Raw genomic sequence first — 24,856 nt, 5'->3', positions numbered from 1 at the left:
GGAAGGAGGGAAGGAGGGAAGGAGGGAAGGAGGGAAGGAGGGAAGGAAATCAAGTCCGTACTTCAGCCAGGGCTGGCAGATTCAAGCTTCGTGTACCACCAGCAGGACCCAGGCAACCCAGCCAGTTACCCAGCCATTATGTACCTATCTCTTCTCTCTTCCACACTGAAAAGACACAGTCTTCTGAGTCACTCCTTGCACAGAAGCTGTTCCATATCTATGGTAACACTTTCATACTCGCTGCCCTTCTCTGAACCTTTTCCAGCTTTAATATACCCTTTAGAAATGAGGGGTACAGCACACGGTAATCAAAGCATGTGTGAATCACAGATCTATACACTGGCATAGTGACATTTTCAATTTTGCTCTTTGTGCCTTCCCCAGTCACTGCAAACATTTGATCTCAGTGCTGCTGAGATATAAGTATCCCCAAATGAGTGTCCTGAAAAGTTTTATTCTATGCCACCCTTAATAGAGTTCACCATGGGCGGCTGCAGAAGAAGAATGTTATTACTTCAAAACAGGCATTTCCAGATAATCTCCTACCTCTCTTTGGTATTGAGTATAAAGTGACAATAAACATACTAATTAGAATATTCCAAGTGCAACAAGAAAAAATACCAGATCACACTCTGCTCTCCAGCCCTGGCCTAAGTTAAAAATTGTGAGGACAGAGGGGTGATGTGAATAGGCAGCTTTAACTTGCAACCACTAGCAAAAGTGAAAGCAAAAAAAAGAGGTGCAGTGGGGCTTCATTCTGTATGTTCCTCTTATTTACCCTGTCCTTTCCCCTTCTCTGTGCCCACACCCCCAGTGCCTTACAGGGGCACCCCAGGCAGGGCAGAGCAGCACTGTGGCACACAGGCAGCATGGGCATGGAGGCACTCCCCAGCCAGGGTGAGCTGGCTCTGACCTGGGATGCTTCAGATCTGGCATCCAGCTTCTTGAAAACAAACAACAAAAATGTTCACACTGCTGTTCCCAAGTCCCCTGACTGTGCTCTGCTGTGTGAAGCACCGCAGACATGACACGCTGTGATCCATCAGCAGCGTCACAGGGAATTCTACACAACTTATACTGCTGTCATCCCCCAAGAGTCACAGTCACCAAGGTGTGTGACAATTTCCAGACAAGCCAATGCTATGTCAAAGCATTTCGTTTACAACCATCCTGCCTCAGTACAGCGTGGACTTGGTTCCCTGCAGCTGAGGGATATGATGGAGTAATGATCAGTGAGTGCTAAAATTTGGCAATTTTGCTGAGACAACCTAATAAAGGAGATAAAGAAGCATCTGACAGGAAAAAAAAGAAATCAGTTATCTGCTGAAACATTTCCCCTTAGTGCATGTAGGAGCCAAAAGCAAGAAAGACAGAGAAAAGAAGCACTCTTGGGTGATTAAGTCCAGGAAGTGAGTACTGAGAGCAGCTCCAATAGGATGATTTGAGAAACTTCTGATTTTATCAGATTTCAGCAAATTAATGAATATTTTGCAGAAATTGACCTGTTTTGCCAAAGCAGCCATAGCTAACAGGCAATTTCCATTCAAAAACTTGGGTTGTTAGCAAATTTCTGGCATCCCTGACATTCCTGGCTGTTTGGGTGGTCAGGCTCCAGGACCCTAACATTTCCAGAGCAAACAGCCATGCAGAATGTCCCCCATTCCCAGGACACCAAGGGCTGCAGTGCCAGGGAATCAGCAAGAGGGTTCTCCTACAGCCTTCCACAGCTCTGTCCTCTGATGGTCCCCTAGTGCACTCTGATAAGATCTTCTTCACTCCGAAGGGAATTCAGTGGAAAAAAAAAATCTGCTTTCTGCTCAAAAAATCCTTCATTCTGCACATGCCCCTTGGCCCTCAATGATATTAAATCTTTCTGCTTCGTTCTGGTGACAGGACTCAGGTTCTGCTCCACACTGCAGGCACATCACCTATTCCTTCTGTGTGCTGGGCTCCTCATCTGTAAGGCAGGCAAGATAGATTACAAATTTAAGGGCTGGTGTTCACAGTAGACCAGTGCATTACTATTAATATTCTACAGAGATCTTTTGTCCACCTCACAGCTGAACATGACCGATTCCCAGTGACCTCATTTTCATTTATGCTGGGGTCCCTTACACAATGCAGAAGTACAGATGGACCATAAAGCAGGTATAGATCATATTAATTGCAGCTCAGAGTGCCTTTAAACCGGACAGAGTGACATAAAGGGGCTTTTCTGTAAAGGAGAATCTGGTCCATCAGTCTTTTTAATGCCCATAAGCAGGTGATAACAAGCTGCAGTGCACTTTACAGATGGCTGGCAGCACGTAATAGAGAGTAACAAACACACTGTAAATAGAGCCACTACAGTGTGAAGCCATCAGGTGATGTAAATTGTCAGAGGGATAATGCTTGTAGCAGGGAACTTTAACACGGGCTTTAGGTTATGGATCAGCTTTGGGCTTTCACACATGAAATTGTTCCTAACAAATGCAAGAGTGTGACTTGGCCTTAACTGAGCAGTCAGATCAGATGGCAAATATAAAGGAAAATGTGTTATTTACTCTGTTTTAAAATTATGTATACCAATCATTTTGCTATAACCTTCAGTTTTTAACCTATTCTGGACATGAATCACCATATGATCACCATAAAGAGAAATTATTCAACAACAGAGAATCCCAGTATTGTTTCCTCTGCATCTGTGTCCCAGCTCTTGATGGGTTGTGTTTGGGATCTGATCCAATGAAACCATCAGATCATTCAGTGTCTTCTTTTTTTCATATCTTTCAAGATAGGATTGCATTCCTCTTAGGCAAAATCTGAGCAAAATACCTGAAGAAAACCCCTGTATGAAAGTCCCATCCACACCTACTGCCAGCAGTAGTCCAGGTGCATCGGTGGACAGCTCTCTCCCTTCCATGCAAACCATCCCAACATGACATGACAAAGCACTGTGGATTTTGATTGCCCATGTATTTCACCAGGAATAGTAAATGCTTTAGAAATACTTAAACTACTTCAGGTTAACCAGCTATTTCATGTTTAACTTGAGCAACAGCACAACTTCATCAGAAAAAAAACAAGTCTAAACATAACCAGAGAGAAACCAGTCAGATCAGATGGGGAAGAAGGGTCCATCCTGCATGTTCTCTAAAGGGACTGCTGGTACCTTCAGCAAATGCCAGAGCAGCTTTTTATGCCTCTGTGCAGTCTCCCCATTTCACAAGCACGGCTTCTCTGTTGCCATAGCAGAAAGTGACCTTCAAAAACCAACCATGACAAGCTTTTACAGTAATGGAACCTTTGTTTTATGAGCTTAAATTAATCAGGTAATCTTACCTACTGTGGAGATGTGTTTGTGCTCCAAAGCTGTTCCTGCCTGCAGCAAGATTTGTTAAGGCTCCAGGATTTGGGTTCAAAGCTCATGAAAAGGGCATCCTCAATTTGAAAAGCCTCTTATCTGATTAATCCCACTATAAATGACAAGAAATATTTTACATTATTTGCTTATTGGAAGCCCTCTGTCCATGAGTTTTCATCACACCATAGAGTCAGCATCAGTAATATTTGCTCAGATCTTCTCCATGTGTGTGCACCTCAAGACTCTCCTCCTGTAATCTGTGTCTTCCATTTGGCACTCTCTGATGTATGAAGACACAAATCAAGTTTGTCTTTAGCAAACAGTCACAACATCTCAGCCAAAGCAATCGAGACTGGATTGCATGATGTAATGAGTAGTGGTCTGCAGCTCATCCCTAAAGCCATGATTACAGAATCATTTAGCATTGGGAAAGCCCTCTGAGATCATAGGGGCCCAGCCTCTGACTGACCACCACCACGACAACTAGACCATGGCACTAAGTGCCATGTCCAGTCAGTCATTTCTTGAACTCTTCCAGGGATGGTGACTCCATCACGTCCCTGGGCAGCCAGTTCCAGTGCTCAACAACCATTTCTGTGAAAAAATTCTTCCTGATGTCCAACCTGAACCTCCCATGGTGCAGCTTGAGGCTGTGTTCTCTTGTCCTGTAGCTGGCTGCCTGGGAAAAGAGAACAACCCTCACCTGGCTTCAATCTCCTTTCAGGCAGTTGTAGAGAGACATAGGGTCACCTCTGAGCCTTGTCTTCTCCAGGCTAAACACCCCCAGCTCCCTCAGCCACTCCTCACAGGACTTGTGCTTCAGACCCTTCCCCAGCTCCATTGTCCTTCTCTGGACTCTCTCCAGTACCTCAGTGTCCCTTCTGAAGTGAGGGACCCAGAACTGGACACAGCATTCAAGGTGTGCCCTCCCCAGTGCTGAGCACAGGGGGACAATCCCTGCCCTGGTCGTGCTGGCCACACTCTTGCTGATCCAGGCCAGGATGCCACTGGCCACCTGGGCACACGTTGGCTCACATTCAGCCACTGTCCCCAGGACCCCCAGGCCACTCTGCCCCCAGCCCATAGCTCTGCACAGAGTTGTTGTGGCCGAAGTGCAGGACCTGGCACTTGGCCTTGTTGAACCTCATACCCCTACCCTCAGCCCACCGATCCAACTCCCTCTGCAGAGCCTTCCTGCCCTCCAAGCAGATCAACACATCCACCCAACTTGGGGCCATCTGTGAACTTACTGAGGGTACCCTCAATCCCCTCATGCAGATCAGGAGTAATTATGATTTACATGTGATTACAACAATAAAGGAGTTGCTGTGGTTCTTGGGAAATATCTGATGAAGGACAAAGGCCCACTGATCTGCAAAAATTGGATCTGAGAAAATGCATGGTCAAACTGGCCCTTCTCACTTTGACTAAAATAAGACTTCACTGAAAATGAAAACCAAATTTTGACTGGATGTTCACATTTCATCCTCATGTGAACCCTGGCAACGGATGAGGGCTAATGTGACTTCTGATCTTCTTAGAGCAAAACCAGGTTGACAAGTAAGCCACAGCTTCCTGAATACAGGAAGTAGTAATGTGTAATTTTCAGAAGGTACTTTGTCTTTTGAAATTCTAAATCCTGTTGACTTTCAGTGAGAATTGTCGTCACATTTTCTTAAGCGCTTAGGAGTGTATGTACCATTTTCAGAAGTCAAACTATTATGAGCTTAAAATGATGTGCATTGATGTAAGTCCATAAAACTAAGTTCCTTTACCTCTGCTGAAAATGGAGCTAAAGGATCCTAAGGCATCTCAATAGCTGCGGAAAAAATTACACATGAACCTATCATGCTAATTAACTCAACCAACTGAAATATTTTATTCTCCTAATTGTCCCATATAAATCTGACCACACTGGCCAGGTCTTCACAAAGAAATTAACCTAGAAACCAGAATGCAGGAAGATAGATAATGTTAAAAACCCAACCCTCTCTTTTCCAGCTCCACCTCATCATGCAGATCTATTAGCTCCATACATCATGCTGGCACTGCTCTCCTAGTGATGGCTTATAAAGCATTTGGCAGCAGCAGAAAGAACCCCCAGGGCAGCTATTTTCTTTTGATATAATCATTTTTCAATGTTATAGATTAAGTATTTAATTAAAACAGAAGAGCACAGGTTGGAGAACCACAAGAGAAGGACATGCATTAAATCTTGGTCCATACTCTCAGAGGCTCACAGAACTGAGGTGCCTCAAGCTGATGATGAAAAATGAAGACAATGAAGAAATATTTTCCCAGAGTTCACCATGAACAAACTCTCAAATGTGCCAGGTATTTGCAATTCCCATTTAAGCTACCTGTCCACTCAGCAGCAGTCAAGGGCACACCTGGGGTGTACAAATTGTGTGAACAACTGAAAGCACCGTCGGTAGCAGCACCTCTGTCAGCCACAGCCATGTCCAAACAGAGCTTTTCTGACACTCCAGAGAACAGCAGTGATTTTCTGGCAATCAATTCATAAAGTTAAAAATATCTTAAGACATAGTTTCAGATTAAACCATGCTCTTGCCTTGCACTAGCCCTTCAGCTGTTCTGATAAGATAGCAAATTGGGTCAAACTATAAATATGCAATAACGAAACATAAGTTGTTCATAATAAGAATACATTAGCTTTCACTCCTACAAAACTGTTTTTCTAGTTCACATGGTGGCAAAAATAATCTTCTGAGGCAGGTGTGGCTGTAACACGGATCTTGTTTAAATCTGGGAATAAAAAGCTTTTTGGTTATCAGTACAGTAAACAGCAGTGCTTGCCAAGCCCTTAATCTTACTGCAGATCTGTTTTCTATTGCTGCATTTCTCTACATCATGATTTTCCCCAACCTTATTAACCAATGAAACTGATCTTATCAACAGATCAAAGCAACACTGGGATTAAAACCATTTAATCAATAGTACACACCTTTTATCAGAAAAAAAAAAAAAATCAGAAAATGTAGTTAAAACTTGCAAGCATTGCTCTTCATTTCTACTTCCATTTTAAGAGATGTAGATTTAAAATCTAGTCTTCTTAAAAGCACTGGTCACTCCTGGCTTACTTGGCAATTTCTGTCCTTTTTTTACCTATTGTCTTGAGCATTCTTTATCCTCAAGCTTGATTCTTTTTCCTTTATAATTAACCTTTCTTAATTTTCTTACATTTTGACTGTTTATTTTCATATTGTGTGCCCAACTGCAGACTCTCAAATTCCTACCTAGATGCCTAAACAAGGACAGATTTTTAAAGAGCAAACCGTTCAGCAGTACAATTGCTAGAAGAACCCAACTGCTGCCAACACAACTTTTTAAATCTTAAACTGTGGATAGATTTCACATAGGAGCTCATAACATACCACTAGGCTTTGGATAAATCTATAAATCCATACAAACCTCGCCCATCAACCTGAAAGATGAAAGTATGGGCATGCTGTAAATTCATCCATGTTTAGAAGACTACAACATTTTGGCCCAAGTGGCACCAAAAGAAAGAGATTGTGAACACAGATTGTGTTTGGTCCCACAATAACAGAAACTGGGGAGACAGGAAACCTCACAAGCCACAGATTGCCTACAAAGCCCCAGTCTGTTCTGGGCATTTTAGCTGCAGCTTGGATTAGTGCCTTCACTAATCTCTCTGTGAAATAGCAAACCATTATGTCCCAAGGATGCAAAAGCATCACTGTAGCCCCTTTTTTAATTTCAATTATCCATCCAAGAGTAGGCTACTATAATTCCTCATTAATGTAGGATCAACAGGGTCATCAACATTTCAAAGTGTCAGAGGCTGAGCCTGTCAAAAATACACTCACACACTTTATCAAGGGCTTTTTTCTTTAATTTTTTTTTCTTTTTTTTAATGAGAATAGTGAGCAGAGAGAAGCCCTACAGTAGCTAATCCTCCAGACTCTCATTTAAATAAATTCATTAACTTTATCCATAAAATTGACTGGTTAATACCAAGTCATAAAACTGAATCCAAACAAACACAAGACACTGAAAAAAAAAAAGTTATCAGTTATTACCCAGCCATGTTGGATTGGGTCAGGCACATATCTAGATAATATTGGATTTATCCAATGCCTCTCCTTGAAAAATCTTGCATGACAAGTTCAAGCTAACCTAGCTAGAGTTACAAATTAACACAGAAATAATTCAATAATTCATAAAGATGCACTGTTTCAAGACCAATATTAGCTAATATTTGAAAAAGACAACAATTATTTGAGTGACAGTACAGATGATTCATGGATGGAGATTAAGCTACTATCAGCTTTGTAATGAGAAATCCTCTTCTTTCTTAGACTACCTGATATTTGTAATCGAGAAAGTGTCTTGTTGGGCAGAGAACATAATCATGTTCCTACCTCCTGTAGTTAAAACTACAGCAGTCTCTTCCTCATCACCTTTAACTGCTGGTGCTGAAACAGCTTGGTCTTGGCCTGATTATTTAATCCAGTATGAGTAGTGAGAGTGTGAAGGCAGATTGAGATTATCCATGCAGTCAAACCAGAATATTTACATTAAAATAACTACATCTGATGGACATTCACATTCAAGATCTTGGATAGGGCTGGGGGACAGAAATATCAAAGCATTGAAATTGGACTCATATTTACCACTATCCTCCAAAGTTTCTCAGTGTTCTGAAGTGGGAGTGATCTTGTGTCTCCATTTAGGCCTCTTTGAAGCAATGACATTTAAGTGATTGCAGATTTTATGTAAAATACTTTGTTGTCTTTCTAGACCCTGCTTGTAGTACCTGAGCACACAGCAAGGTTTTGGCTGAAGATGTCCTCAGTAACTTTCCCTCTCAACTGCTCACTTTTTGGCTGTAGCCTATCGAAGTAGCTTGTGCTATCCTTCCTTCCCTAACCAGATGCAAAGGCAGAAAACACTGTGCCTATCTGTAGTGTTTCTTCAACCAGGTTTTTGTGATAACTTCAGGATAGCAGCCTGAGAGAATCATTTTCAGCTGCACTGCATGAAGCTGCTGAGGGCAGACAGGGATGGGCAGTACCATTTACTCTCCAGCCATTACTGTCAATCAGTCCAAGTTCACTTTTGCCCCTTTTCTTTCAGACAGCACTAACTACTGGCTGCTCAGTTGGATAGTACAGGATAAACAAAAGTCTCATTTACAAAACTCAAATTATTTTGCATGCCACCCTTCCAGACAGTCCAAAATACTCAGTTGGATGAGTTCTTGAATGAATTTCACACACGCTGATTATTGTCATTATTTATCCTCCAAAATATCTGCGCAATCAGAGGCCTCAGATGAGAAGAGGCCCCACTGCGCCCCACACCAAAACCCTTGCACTGGGACTTGGTGCCTACACCAAGGAGCACAAAGTGAGAATGAAGGGTGAAATCCATGAGCAAGTTAGGAAGTGATTTGCCATACAGCCAGAGTGCAGCAGAGCCAGGACCCAAACCCAGCTCTCCAGAGCTCCAGTCCCAGCTTCTAACCACTTCCTCATTTAAGCCATTCCTTTTGGAATGGACCCCACCACAGTCTTTCCATGCTGCAATTTAAATTTCAAATCCTTTGCTGCATTTCATTTGAAATAGTCCAGTTTAGTTAACATTTCCAAGCCGCACTTGAACACACATGCAATTAGCAACTCTTTTATCTCACTCTGATAGCACAGTTTAAATAAAAAGAAAGACCCATAGAAATCTATAGAAAGATAGTTCTGCTGCTCCCTTGTGAGGGAGACATAGTAGCTCTTGCAAATAGTGTATTATAAAGACAGCTCTGTGTTTCCTGACACTGTGCCATTTGTGTCATATGGACATTCAAAATAGCACAGAAAACTGTGGGTGCATACAGGCTTAACTGAGAGCAAACTAAAAATGACAGTTTGGGGATCCATAAAACATGGTGGAGTTTTTCATATTTCCATCCTGCCCTTTTCCCCATCACTTCCATGCCTTTCATATCCTGGCCATAAGTAGCACTCTGATAAAGTCTGTAGTACAATTCCCATTGACTTACCATGCCAGAAGCCAATTTCCTGAAATACTGCAAGAAAATCTTCTCTTACAGTACATCCTCCATAACCAGAGAAATACTAACAATCTACAAACTGTTCTAGTGGGAACCAAAGATGAAATCTCCCCTTGTCTCCCTGATTTTCATAACTTACAGCTTCATTCTGTAATTACAGTCATCCTTCAAAACAAAACAGTCCTCTGCTTCCATACTCTTTTTCTCACCATCATCAAAAACAATGTAGTTCTTTAGACTGATGGACTAGTGTCAGAGGAGGAGGGACTAGTATAAGAAGAAGAGTGATTTGATTACATATAAAAGGGCTACTTGACAGTATTTTTAGCACTGGAGTAATGCTTTTTCATAAACTCATACGATAGATTAAAACAAAATGTCCACCATGATTTTCTTTACCTTGCACTGTACAAGGGTTCTTTTCTCTAGCAAGCCACTATAAAATACAAAAGACTAATCTGAGATGATGGCCCCAGTTTAAGAAACATCTTGAGTCAGTTCTTTTAGGTGGAAATCATTCTCCATTTACCAGACCATCTACCTGAGACACCCACTTATCATTTTTCTCCACCTTCAGGCAGAGGATACAGAAAAAGCAAGGCAGCATGATGCTACCCACAAACTGGGAGGAAGAAAACTGGCTTTCATAGCTTCCACAGCATTTTTAATCCGAGATTCTCAGACTACTCCAATTATTAAATATACCATATTATTAAATATACCATTGTACCTCATTGTCCAAAAAAAAAAAAAAAAAAAAAGGAAGACAGATTACTTTCCAAAGCACACAGGATACCAAGATACTGGTAGAGTCCAGCAACACACAGGGCTGGCACTCTCAACTGCTCTCTCAGAGCTGATTAAACTCTTTCAACAAAGAAACAAAGTATAATCTATCATCTGTAAAAAGGTATAGTCACACTGGAATGTGTCATTATAATCAGTTAAATTACTATTTACATTTGTTAGAGCTTTGTGATTGTTAGCATCTTACCCACAAGGATCATAGGGAAATATTTGATTAGTCTAATTTTGATTCATGTAATTACAATCAAGGTGATCTCTACTGCATAACTACTGAATACTTTGTATTTTCAAAAATAATACCAAATTTAGGTCTCTTTGGGATTTTCTGTGATTTCAAGCAGAAGATCCTACCTTTCCAAGATCTAGAAATCCAGCACAGAAGTGTGTTTTGACTTGAAGTATCACAACTTACATGTTGGACACCTGTTTTTGGCTTCTTTGTCACATGCCATGCACAGTGCCGTGCAGAACTTTGGAGCTGACCCTGCAAAGCAGCATCTGGATTTAAGATCCTCTTTTAACAAACCAAATAACCGTGACTAGAGCACTGAAAGACTAGCAGAATACTTGGTGCTTGCATAGGCCAACTATCAGCAGGAGAAAAATCTCATTCTCTTGTTTTTCTTGCCACCTCTTTACTACAGTAAGTTTCACAGGAGGGCTGAACGTCTCCCACCAGCTTAGGGACAGCAGGAGCTTCCCCTTTTCTGGTTGCTACTGCTTTTTTGACCAAAACAAAACACAAGAACTGGATGTTTTCTTGTGCCTATTGTGTCCAACCTGTGGCTCTTTCATGAGATACCTTAAGAAAACAAGTCTAGGAAAAGCATCAAGGGCAGTCTTATTCATTCTCTGTCCCATTCCAATAGCAATAGTACCCATAATTTTTTTCTCAGAAATTTATTTACCTTGTCCTTAAAAACCTCTCTGCCAATAGTTTATGCAGCCCTGCTGATAGAAAGCTTTTTCCACAGACAGCTTTTCCCACTGGCTAATATAATATTCCTCTAGCGGAGTTTAAGCCCACCACTTCTTGTGCTGTGTGCCACACACTCCTCTGAGGCAGCCATTTTATTTTATGAACTCTCACAGCTCTGCAGCTATCTTATCTCTAGATTAAACATTAATTCTTCCAGCATTTCTTCACAGCCTGTGTTCTCCAGATCTCCACTCACTCCACACCTCCATGTGGGGTCTGGATAGAGACAAAATGCTCCAGCTGCAGCCGTACCTGTGCCAATCACAGCAGCAAGGTTGTTTCTGGTGGTTTTAGGCTATGGTCTTGTTTATGTTACCTTGCACCACTGTGATGTCCTCAGCTGCTGTTCAGTTTGTCATTCACCATAACCCCATGTCCTTCCTTGAGAGACTCCCAGCTAGCTCTCCATTCATCTGCTCATCTCACACATAATTTATACCTTGTCACAGGACTCTGTGCCTCTCCTTGAACTGAATCCCACTTAATTCAAATGAATTCTTCTAATTGTCAGGATTCTTTTGAATGATAATCCTTTCATCCAAGTGCTTGCAGCCTTTCCAGCTGTGCGTGGCCTAGAAATGCAGTACACATTTTCTAGTTCCCCACACAAATTACTGCTCTATGAACTGACAGGCACCAGACCCACCACACCCTCCCAAGGAATCCCACATGCTGCATCCTCCCCATTTCACAGAAACTCACAGATAGCTGCTCTTTGACCCTTTTCCCACGAGACTATTCTCATTTTGTGTGTCTTTACTTTGCTTAGGTGAAGGCCATTCCAAATAGTATCAAGAAGCTCTCCTGGAGAGAGGATACAAGTTGCCATTTCCTTATTGACACTGCCTGCGATTCTAATGTGGAAGGCAATTGAGATTGTTGTCATGGTTTGACATATTTGGCTGTATTTACATCTCATCATATTCAAGGTGGTTTGTTTTAAACTTTTCATCCCACTGTTCTTTTAAAAACTGAAGATGTCTGCTTGCCCCCCACCCCACTGCTTCCATTTTCAGAGCTGTTTCAAATGCTGACCCTCTCTGGAACCTCATCCATCCTTCACCAGCACTAAGAAGTAACCCTTGATGGATTTTAACTGAATCAGCTATTCTCCTTTCAGCTCTAAATTCTCCAACTTATTCCCCTATTTTAACCTGAGCTGTTACCCATTCTCACCAAGGCTGGCTGTAGCACCTGCCTGATCATTGCTAAGGAATTTTTTTAAAATGAAATCCAAGGAGGAAAAAAAAACCTCAGAAACATTGACTGGTTGTCCCTGATATCAGCTTGTTGTTCAGACAGAAGCTTTGTGCTGATTTGCCAGCCAGCTCTAGAGAACACAACACGACCTTTCTTGTTTACCCTGAAACTTCCTGCTGGCCCAGCTCCCACCACACTGTGGCTGTGCAAACAACCCCACTGGCTCCCTAACCCTCCACCTCCTCCACCTGCACAGTGTCATTCAGCCATGTGATTTATCCCACTCAGTCTCTGCCATGGCTAATTAAGCCATCTTTCTGATTGCACATAAAAATGCTCAGGTCATCCTGCTAGAGGCAAATATCTTTATTGAGAGAAGAAAAAAAAATTACTTCTAGAACAAAATCTCTAAACAAGCCATCTACTCCATGAGCCCAAAGTAGGATTTTTAGGAGACAGAACCTAATTCGACTGCTTTAATTTACCTCAAGCATAGGAGAATTAAGTCCTCCTGTTATTCCATTCCAGATACACTCAATGAAATTTCCCATAAAACAGTACATAAGCTGCTTTCTTCCTTGTTATATTTCCTATCTGTAGCTTAAGCCATTTACATTATTTTCTCACTAATAAGCAGATTTGTCAAAAATATGTTGACAAGTAATTTTAATTAGAAGAACTTTTTTTTTTTCAATTCAACCTTTCTTTCCAATCCATTTTAACCCTTAAAATGTGAGAACCAAAAGCTTCACTGTAATCAGCATCTGATGTAACCAATAATCATGAAACCAGTGACCAAAAGTAAAAATAAAATTCTTGAGACAAACGAGGTAAATGGCCAGTAAATTTTAAAGGAGAAATGAGCTAAAGAAGTTAAATACCTGGCTGCTTGGTGTAATTACCTTTGTCCTCCTTCCCCACAATTACTTAATCTTATTTTAAATGAATTCCTCCTTACGTGCCTTCACACCTGGTTGTCAGCTTTCAGGAGCGCTCAGCCAGAAGAGGACACAAGGACTGCCACAGTTACTAATCCTTGGGTATAAACCATTGGTAGCACATTCATTTGAGAAAGAAAAAGGTGATGCTCATCTTTGGTAGGGGAGGGGGATGGCCTTTAGCTCCCATCAACAAGACAAGCAGTGAGGTTTGCTGTCACCTCAGAGGAGACATGGCACACCTCAAAGGACCACCAAGGTCTCATAAACTTCCTTTGATACATAGGTACCTTTGAAAGTTTCAAAGGGCCTTCCTGCAAAGCTCAGTGTCACCAACATCCTTGACACAGCACCTCTACTCTGCTGTATTAAATGAACCTCCCATGCCTATCCCCTCAGCAAGTTGTACAGCTAATACCAGCATTACAAGGAAAAAACCAGCATAAACTGACATGGAAACACGGATGGTCTAAAGCACAGCAGAACCTGTGTGTCCCTGCAGCAGCTCCTGGGAGAGCCCAGCCTGGCTGCCCTCGCCCCTGAGCAGGGAGCCGCAGGAAGGGTCACACACCCAGTGTGGCATTAACCACACTGCAGCACCCAAGGGTAGGAAATCTTGGAGTACTCACTGCCTCCCAGCCAGCCTGGAGAGAATTTCTTGGCTCCATCTGGTGGGGAAACGAACTGCTTCTAGCTCACAAACAGCCATTCCCCTTTAACAGTCAGTGTTTTTATGAGAAGAAGAGATTATTAAGGAAGACTGTCTTCATTAACAGCAATTTTTGCTTCTCCTGGGAAAAACTCCATTTATAAAGATTAAAACACATCACTGCTGGCTGGAGTTACTTCCTGTGTATCTCCTTCTAGTAATATTTCAGCTGCAGACCTGTGTTTACCTTCACAGGTCCCAGAGAATTGAAACTACAGTCCTGAGGAACAGTCAGCTCTCCTGAGACCCCGAGTACCCTGGTGACAGCAATCATGAAACAATTCATGAACATCTCCTAGGCAGAAATGGAGCAAAGACAACACCTGCAAGAGAACTGTCTGCTGTAAGTACTGAGCACAACCATGGCGGAATCACTGGGCTCGCTTCCTGCACTCATTACCCAGGGATGTGGTTCTGCTTGGAAGAGTGGAAGGAATTATAAATTGCCCTCCCACTGTGCATGTTTCCTCAATAAAGACCTTACCTAGCTCTTCCCCAGCGAGATGGATGAGAAGAAAATGAACTACAATAGAAGCTCATGACAAAGAATTCAGCAACTCCTTGAATTTGTCCTTGCCCACATGTTTTAAAAATATATAAAATTTACATAGGAAAAAGGCCCAGTGAAAGGCAGGAGGTTATAATAGATGGCTGGGTTTAAATTCGTGATGGAGTTCATTCATTCATCCCACTGACAGGCTTTGGAATAATTCTTTATCCTCTGTTGTCAGATTTTTTTATACTTGAGAAACAATACAGGTCTAATAATTGAACTAAGGAGCAAGACAGCCCCAGCCACTTTGTCTATGCACCCCAGATAATGACAGGAGCAAAAAGAAAATATTTAGTTAAGTATCTTTGTCTGCAAGCTGGATGCAAACCAACAGCATTAATAACCCTCTTTAAGACAGACATATGGACCAAAGCCTAAGATCATATCTCTGTAATTGTGATTACAATAGGTTTCTAGTCACTGAAATATGTGTCCCAGTTTAACAAGATCCCTGCTGTCACCATTTTTTTGCTGAAGTTAAAGCAATAAATAGTTCTGCACTCTTGATTTCTGGTTTAAAAAAGAAACAATCCTAATGGATTTTCCAACATTAGAGTTCCCTTCTGTCCTTATCCTTTTTATTACATTCGAGTTAATTTATTACAAGAAAAAATATTCCTCCAACTCACAACCATCCACTTTCAATAGCTGTTACAGTGGGGATACTGCAACACGCGTATCAGACAATGAGGCCTGTGGAAAAGAAATAGATATGGACTGATTCTTGATAGATGTTTCAGAGATGTTTATTTCTCCAGCCGCATGGCCGGGGCTCTGCCGAGGAACTGTTCCAGTCACGGGACCAAGGGTCCTTCTGCCCGCGCAGGGAACACAAACCAACCCATGGGAACGAGGCTGAGCAGGGGCAGGGAAACCCCGTGTCTGTGCCCTCAGGGCCCCTCTCCCAGGGCTACACGGCGGGGGGGAAGACCCCAAAATTTCACCCGTTAATTTTTAACAAAAGAGATTGAAAACTTAACATTGAAAACAACTGGATAAACGTAAGATAACAAGGACAGTTTCAAAACAAAACAAGCCACCCTCCTGAGTCTCTAAATGTTCAAACAGATTCTCTGGAACATCTTAAGGCTGACAGAAGGGAGACTGGACTCTCTGAGCATGCTTTGTGGGGAAACTGAGGCAGGAGAGGGTTTCTTCCATTTTTACCTGTTGGAACTCTGAACAACAATAGTTAATTTCTTCCTTCCCCCTCTTCATCCCCCACTCGGCATTGGAAAGGGATTTTTGGGGAAACAATTGGCAAAAGCATGGTTTTGTGAGGGAAACCATGGGTGGATAAATGGATTGGGAATACACAGGGGGTAATAGGATATAGGGTAAAAGGGAAAGGTGGGATTAGGAAAGGGAGACTGTAGGGGAGCTTATAATGGAGATATTGTCTAACATGACTACGATTTTTAGCATATATACTGCCTTTTACAGGAACACCATCAGGCCCAGTGACCTCTGCTGCTTATAACCCTTTTCTACCTTGCACAATTTTGAATTCCACCACCTCTCCATCTCCCAAGCTTGGGATGTATTTTTCAGGGTTATTCTTTTTAATAGCACTTCTATGAACGAATATGTCTTGCTGGTTGTCACATCTCGTTATAAAACCATAATTTTGTTTAACATTATACCATTTTACTATTCCTAAAACCTTAGCTACGGTGATCTTTTCCTTTTTCAGGAAGGAAAACAGTGGCTGCTGTTTTCTGTCTCACTGCGTTTTTGCTTTCTCTTTCACTTGCTCCCATGTTGGAAATGCCAGGGCTGCTGGGGCCATTGGGGCTGCTGGGGCCATTGGGGCTGTTCGTGCCTGCGCGCTCTTTCCAGGGTTGCATTCAGGGCCATGCGGGCTGGGCTGGGCTGCACCGCTGCCTCTGCTCTCAGCTGCACTGCCGCTGCCTGGGGCCGTGCCCACGTCTCGGCCAGGCCCCCGAGCTACCCCCCCCCACGCCCCGCTCCAGCGTGCGTTTTGGCTAGGTGCGGCTCCGCTCCACCGCCACCGGCCATGTGCCGCCCCTCTCACGGGGCTCGCTCCACCATGCGCTGCGCGGGGCCGGGCGGCCACCACCGGGTCGCCCCGCTCCTGCCGCGCCTCGCTCTGCTGCCAACACTGCAGCTTGTGCCGCTCCGCCCGTGGGAACTGCCTCGCTGCTGCTCAGAGAGCACTTGGTCCACGTGGTCTGGGTCACACGGTCCCTGAAGCAGTTTTAACTTTGCAAGGACACAGCTGACATTGCTCAACAGTCTCAGTAATTAAATAATATTCACGAAAATATTCTTCCATCGGCATATATTTTGACTCAGAAATTAACTGTGTCCAAACAGTCTTCCAAAAGTCTTTGGTAAGAATCAAGTCCCAAGAAACATAGAAAAAGTTCTTAAACAACCATGCCAGGAAGTGTTTCAGTTCCTTTTGAACTTGAATCAAGCTAAAATTTACAAATAGTTGTTCAAGAATCTTTTCAAGTTTAAGATAAATGTCCATATGCGGCTCTGAGAGCCAAGAGTCTTTCCATGGTTCCTCCATAGTTTAGAGATGGAACAGCAAAACAAAAACAAGAAGAGAAATCCAGAGTTTACTCACAAATCAGTCGCTGTCCTTAGGGATTGGGGATCGTTCTGCTCACATTATCCACCATTTGTTACAGTGGGGATACTACAACACGTGTATCAGACGATGAGGCCCATGGAAAAGAAATATATATGGACTGATTCTTGATAGATGTTTCAGAGAGATGTTTATTTCTCCAGCTGCATGGCCAGGGCTCTGCCGAGGAACTGAGGCAATCACAGGACCCGAGGGTCCTTCTGCCCGTGCAGGGGAACACAAAACAACCAATGGGGAACGAGGCTGACCAGGGGCAGGGAAACCCCGTGTCTGTCCCCCCCAGGGCCCCTCTCCCAGGACCACATGGCAGGGGGAGGGACCCTAACAAATAGCAACTGTATTTAATTACATTTAATAACATCAACTTATTTCATTTAGAGCTGAGTAAAAATTGTTTCCTATCAAGCAAATCTACTCCTTCAGAATCTACATTTAGTAGTTATCCTGACCAAAATGCAATTTTTTAATTCCTGAAGATGCAGACTTAGCTCATCTTAGATTTGTCATAGCAAAATATTTTATCAAGGGAGATACTGTCCTTATTGTACAGGTGATGGGGTAGCTGAGGCACAAAGAGATGAAGTATTTCACCCCTGGAGGTGAAAATAATAACACAGCCCTTCTGATGGACTTCTGATGCATCACCATACCCCACAATGCAAATATAGATCCACCACACACTCTATTGCTAAAGCTGCTTGCTATGTAAAAGCTTCTCAGTTTGCAAAGGTTTCTATTGGCAGCGCTGAAAAAAAGAACAGATTCTGTTTAAATTCAGCTACACTTTCTGGTTGAGCTCACACGGTGGACACCCTCCTGGAAAAGCGGGCTGTGCCTCTCACTTGCTCAATAAATGACAGGCAGCTGTTTATTATCCACGGTATCTGTGTTTCTCAGAGGAGACAAACTGCCTAACTATGCAGATATGAACTCATATGTGAACAGCAGTGATGAGTCAAATCATGAAATTTTACTTGTCTAACCTAATTGAATCTACCCAAAACAGTAATAACACTAAAGAACAAAAAAGGAATTTCACAGCCTCTGGTCCCTTTTTCATAAAAAGCTCAGCTCTGAGTGTAATACACCAGGGCAATATTTGAATGCTACAGTGCACAGATGCAGTCACACAGAAAATTAGAACTCTCCAAATTAAAAAAAAAAAAAAAGAAGCTATAGTACATAGCTGCATCAGTACCAGCTCAAGAGTGGAAAAGTACTTCATCTGCTTAGCCCCTTTCTACTCTGTTGGTGACGTCAGCCAGGCACTAATGAAAGCCCAATTAGCATATCACCTTGTGTGTTTGAATGTACAAGTGGAGCAGCTAATGATTCTCTTCTGAGATTTTAAAAAACCACTCAAGCTGAGCCAGAGCTGCTGCTTGGTAGGGAAGACTTAGCTTCACAACATACCCAGTTCCCTGTGCAACACAAACAAAGGTGCCAATGGCGGGGAAAAAAACCCAACCCAGAGCAGACGCATTTCTCTGAGGAAAACAACACAAACTAGCTACAATTTTGAACAGCATTTTTTTTTGGTCCACACTGTAGAACAAAGTTGTAATTCCTAACCGAGTTTGAAAAGTGCATTGACTATTTGCTGCCAAAAATCAGGGCACAGAACTTGGTGAGCTTTAGGAAAGCAGCACCCTTGTCAACACCCTGCCAATTTTCCTGTTGACAGTGACTGAAGAGCAAACAACCATGGGACAGAAAATGCATCCTTCTGCTCTAAAAGAACATGCTGCAATTAGCCAACATAGAAAAGAAAGGGAATTTGCAAACCATTCAACTTCAGACATTGACTGGACTCACTGGTGGGGAGGGTTCTATGACTCCCTTTGGTCCCTATTTAGCCACCAGTGTCCAAGGGAGGACGACAACGGATGGCTCTCATCCCATCCTCCTTACTTGAACACCCGCGCCAGCTGTTTGCTCCATAAGCACAGATGTGAGTGCTGCCATCCAGGGAGCCACAAGTCATTCTCAGCACAACAATGCACCAACTGGCACTGGATTTCGAATGACCAAAATGAATAACAGGGTGGAGATGAGGCATGAGGTCAAAGAGAAACCTATTGAAGCACTGCAATGCTTCAATAGCATTGCAGAACAGAGTGAAAAGATTAAAGGCCTAAGTCTGTAGCAAGAAGTTGCCAATTAAACTTCCTGTACATGGACTGAAAGCAGGACCAGAAGCTCCTGCGAGACCTTAGAGAAATCCTAAGGGGCACCACTGTTTTGCAGCATTTGAGGGCTAGAAACTGAAAAATCTGTTTGTGTCAATCCAACAGCAATGACAGCGAACTGCAGTGCTCTGAGCAAGAACTTCAACCTGACCTACATAAAGATTATCTAAAAGAAACAGGAATCCAAGCCCAGAGGGACTTCTTTGGAGTCTCTGTTGAAGTGACAAGACTACTTATGAGGGTCAACTGGATTAGTAAAGTGCTGGTGTTGGTCATTCTGCCTAAATGGACAGAAATCAAACTCCAAGCACAACAAATACACCAAGAGCAACCCCTCAATTTGCATACACCCCAAAAAGTTTCTGCCCACTCCCTACTCCCTTTAGATAGTGAGTCTTCTGGCTGACCATGGCAGTCATAGGACACAAAACAGTCTGTGACCATCAGTGAATGTCTCACAAGCAGACAGAACCACAAAAGATTTTAAAAGGCTGTGTTAAATGAGAACATGTCCTTGAGTAATTTTCAGCCTCAACCCATCGTCTTACTCATAGCTGATCACATCAACATGTGCCAGGTTTTGCACAAAAAAGGCAAAATGCTAACAAGTCAAATAGCTAAATAATACTGCATTTAAGTCTTTATTAAACATGGCTACAGTGTATACAGATGTAATTAAAGCTTGGGCTTTGATTTGGCAAGCATCCTCTATAAATAATCTTTGTTTCACTGTTCTTTAACGTCAGTGCTTCATCAAACTCAAGAGATGTCCTTCAGTTTCTCCCCCACCCTTGGGATTATCAAATGTTTTATAGCTCTGCAAACCTTAGAATGGCCAAACACTGCAGCTGTAGATGAAAGGGAATTATCTTCAAGGTGCTTTGTCTCAGCAGCATCCTCATTTTCTTGCCTGGGGTGGGGACACTTACCAGAGAGCCAGGATGAGAGAGCACGGCCCCATTCCAGAGTGCAGAGTAAGAACACAAATTTGATATCACAGCTCCTTCCAAGCGGTGATCAGTCTTCTAAATGATCTATGGGAAAAGGAGACAATATTGAAAAACTTTAACACCGGAGTGAGCTACTTATGCCAAATTATATACTTCATCTTATCATTTCTCATGAGAAGTATTATTTTGCTAACTATGTCTAATGATTTTTTATGGTAGAAATTCTCCAAAAGATCTTACGTTCATTCTCACAGCACTAAAAAGAAACTGTCATGTTGATCTAAGCCCATATTTAGCCTATGTACCAAATAAAGAGGGCACAAACAGGTGGTGATTAAAAAAATCCATACATCAACAGAAACATGTTTTATTTTCCGTTCCACAAAAAACCAAAATCCTTGTTTTCTCTGAAAACTTCCTTTCATTAAATCATAAACTAAAGCTGACCAGAAATATGAGTTGAGCTGACCCCTTTTAGCATTCAGTAAACTCAGTAAACAGCAGAAATCAGGAAAAGGAACACCAGATGCATAAACAACACAAAGTAAAATTGACATCTAATGGTATTTATTTCAATACTTGGAATAGCATCCGAGACCAGCATTTTTAAACAATCACTCTGTGAATTAGAATACAAGAGTGGCTCTTTTTGATCAGTCAGCAAATCAGTTCTGGCAGAGGGGTATTTAAACAGTGAAGCAATCCTAAATGGGTCTGATCTTTGGAAAAGTTTTCTTCCCAGTCTTACAACCTCAAAATCCCCCAGATATATCTGGACAAGATCAAAAGCAACGGCAGTAACACAACTGAGACAAACACCACGAGATCTTCTACCCAGAGTGATTTAGAAACGAAGTGTAAGAGATTTAAAGGTGCTGTTCTCGATTTTCAGGCCATTAACACCTGCACGGAGTGGGAGTGAACTGCTGCCACATCCAAAGGCACAGGTTTGCATTCCTTATGCATCAGCAGCTCCAACTAAACTTCCAAAATGTCCCCAACGTGCCCTGCAACAACACACAGCCAGCTATACCCTCCGTTATTCTAGAGGAAACAAAATTTAAACGCAGTACCGTCAGCAGTTTCATCCAAGTAAAATGAAAGGAGAACTGAGCTTTCTCTTTCAAAACTGACAAAGTGATTTGCAAGCCGTAATGGAGAGTTCCTGCTTCCCCTTCCTGGAGGCTGGATAATGCATCTGCACGGGGAGTATCTGGGAATCTAGAAGTATCCACTTCTCAAAGACTGCTACTTAAAATGACTAATCTGAACCAATGTAACTACACAATTGATTCTTTATTTGCTTCCAGTGGTTGCCCTTATCGACTTACAGTGTACTACTCTTCTAAAAATCATAGAGTTCTTTGTTTGCTTCCAGAAAAAACACTTATTTCAGATAATCTTGCCTCCACAAAGTTATTTTTCAATTTTCTTCAGTCACTGCTATGCCTTCAGGAATGTCTGATTACCCATAAAATGCCTTCTGACAGCTCAGATTCATTACTAAATTACCACATTTAAATTTTTCATGTGCACAGGGCAATTACTGTTATGAATGACTGCCAGCAACGTTTCACTAAATCTGAATTAATTTTTAAAGGATTCTAATTGCCACTTAGATGCCCCTATAACTCTTGTTTTAAAGGCTTTCATGTCTTTTGGTCATAGCTACCTGTGTTCAAGACAAACATGTTCCCTTTCACATTTTATATCATTGAAAATCATTTACATCAGAAACAAAGAAATATGAAGCTGGTGGTGCTACATAAGCAGATAGACTGCACAGTAGAAATGATTCATAGCCAAAGCCTTGAGAATGAATAATTATCTGTAACCCTCACTCGAAGCTCTTGCTTCAAGTTACATTATTCATTTGGGTTTGGGCAGGAGAAATTAATGAATTCCAACTTGACAGACACCTTAAAAAAACTATAAATTTTTCAAGTAGTTGGGCCAAACTAAACCTTTAATATGTCCAGTGAAAGAAAAAACAGAGGTACCAAAGGAGTGGCTCTTTCCCACTGAAATTTTTAAAAGCATAGATACAAATATGTATTCTGAAAGGGCAGGTGAGCTTTAAATTACACCACTAAGATGGGCTGGAGCTCTGATTGTCTCCCAGTGGAATGTCATCAGGAAATTTCATTAGCACAGTCTATATTTTATGCCAAGGTTGCTAATGAAAGCGATAAACAAGATCAGAAATAAACTAATCATTGATGTACTCCCCCTACAAACTCCAGCTGGATGTTTCTCTTTCAAGTGCCACATTTTGTGCACTTTCTTCATCCAACTGCTTGCCCATTTCAGAGATTTTTCTATTTTTCTTTCCATTTTCATTGTTCACTATTGGTTTGGAGAGAGGCATCAAATTAAATATTCCTTTGAAAACCAGATGGATTAATGCTTCTTTAATCCTTTTATCTAGAAAGTTAAAGATCAGGATAAAGAGAAAGAAACAAAAAAGGGTGTCTCTACCATGTCTTCTTGTGCACAAGGAGTGAAGTTTTTACCACTGAGGTCTAAGGCAGAAATTTGAAGAAAGTCCCATCAAAAGGCTGATGCGGAAAATAACCTATAAAAATGTCTTGTATTTCTTAAATTATATGTGAAGCAAATACCCCATTAAACTCTAAGACTCTTTGATTACCTTGCTGGTTTTCCTGCTGGCTGACTGCAGAAATGTGGGCAATCCAGTGAACTTCATCTCTGCCCTCCTTTTTAGTGGAGAGGGGAGAGGGGAAAACACGTGGCAAGCCCACTTCTGTGAAGATTTTGAAATCTTCCGATGAATGTTCTGCAAGCCATTTTTAAGCAATATTAATCTTCTGCAACAGCAAACCAATTTCACTGTGACCTTCAACAAAGGCCAAAGCCTCAGGGATGGTTGCCAGCAGCAAGTTACACTTCGGTATCCAACCCTGCACAGGATCCAAGAGGGATTTTCATCTGCATCTGAACTCTAATTAGCAGCTCTCAAAGCTGTGTTTGATAGCTTTATTCCAACATTCAATATCAGCCCTTAATACTTACCTACTGTCCAAAATACACAGCCACGGATGAAGAATTGCTTGAAAAAGGTGAGTCCAGCAAAAGCTGCCACCTGCAAGAAATATGCCATTGTATCACAGAGGCAAGGACAGGTCAAACCAGGCTGAAGCTGAGCCAAGGGAGCAGTAAACTGCCAGTGTTATTCCCTAGCTCCCAGTGCTCTCACTGACCTAAGTAGCTTAATGAATCCTGGTCTTCTGATCAGACCCAATACAGCTGAGCTGGGCTCTGGCTTCAGCCCTAGTGGCATGCTTAGATACAGATAATTGGTATTTAAGTGTTGTGGAGTGATGTAAAAGAATTCCAGGTTGCTAAGAAAACAGCCTGTGTACAGAAAGAGTTGGGTTTTTCCTCCCCATACATTAGGGTACATCTTAGCATTTCTAAGATCCTCAACATTTTGCAAATCTGAGTCCTACCCTAAAAACTGAAAGAGTTTGAAGAACCTACCTCAACACAGTCTCTTGCTTTCTCTGTCCTCCAGCTTCCCACTTTAAATTCCTCCCAGATGAGTCATACTGAATGGCTGTCCAAAAACTTTGAAGGTTCTGTCCCTCTTACTCTGAGAAAAGAGTTTTTCATTGCAAAGAACACCATTTATGCCAATTAATACCTTGATAACCATCCTACCAGAAAGTTAATTCAACAAATTTGCTAGGTTTTCCCAATTGCAATGGTAACTATTTGAAAAAGAGAGGTTGCTCCCTTTGCACTGTCAATCACATTGCCCAGACATTAAAATTAACTGCATACATGTATTTCTTAAAACCGTAACAGTGACAAGAATAAATGCCAAACCTGAATGGTGCCTGTCCTCATTCCATGAGGGGACCACTTCTTCCCCACTACACATGGAGTGTAGCAGACTGTCCTTGGCAGAACAGAGTAAACAAGAACAAGGAGTGGATGCTGGGGTTTACTTAAGAGCTTTTACCCAGCCCGATTCTCTCACATGCAGTCACTTGCTCTCCTCCAGGCTTTACAGGTTCACTAAGACCTGACTGCCCCTCCTCAAAGGAAGATCAATGCTAGCCTGAGCAAGGTAGGCAGAAAGTTCTTTCAGTTCTTGCTCTGCAGCTGTTTGCAGCCGCCAGCCTCAGGCTCGACTGGCCAGGGTCCCTGCACATCCCCAAGCATTTGTCTCCATGCAGCTCACTGATTTCCAGGATCTACCCTCATGTCCAGGATCTGAGTTCCAGCCAGAATCTGCACCACTGTCTTTTCATTTAATCTTCTTTTGAGGACCACTTCTTCTTTTTGGGAAGCCATCTTTCTGGCTTCCCCTTCTTTCCAGCACCAAAGCCTGTCTTCCTCCCAGTCTAAACCAGGACATGGTCTAAGGCAGAAGCACAACATCTGATCAGCCTCCTAATTCTTGGTTCTTTCTCGGGCCTGCCTATTAATTGTACGGTTTGGATTGTTAATTGGAGGATTTGGGACGTGCCGCTACATTTTAGCCCACATA

At 42.2% G+C, this 24,856-nt stretch overlaps 1 long non-coding RNA gene across 1 annotated transcript in view; it reads right to left on the bottom strand.

Moving 5' to 3' along the window:
• LOC121675868 overlaps window positions 1-24,005 on the bottom strand; it is a 131,655-nt gene extending 107,650 nt beyond the window's left edge. The window contains exons 1-3 of the long non-coding RNA XR_006020255.1: window positions 23,842-24,005; window positions 23,374-23,443; window positions 20,320-20,424 (exon numbers count right to left, since the gene is read on the bottom strand). This is a non-coding gene — a long non-coding RNA (uncharacterized LOC121675868). The remainder of the gene's footprint in view (window positions 1-20,319; window positions 20,425-23,373; window positions 23,444-23,841) is intronic.
• Between the last annotated feature and the right edge of the window lie 851 nt (window positions 24,006-24,856).

The sequence above is a fragment of the Corvus kubaryi genome, unplaced genomic scaffold (assembly GCF_017639235.1).
Source record: "Corvus kubaryi isolate FWS band 111438036 unplaced genomic scaffold, C.kubaryi_AGA036_p1.0 76, whole genome shotgun sequence".
Taxonomy (NCBI): Eukaryota; Metazoa; Chordata; class Aves; order Passeriformes; family Corvidae; genus Corvus; species Corvus kubaryi.
This window is presented reverse-complemented; position numbering and strand designations above follow the sequence as displayed.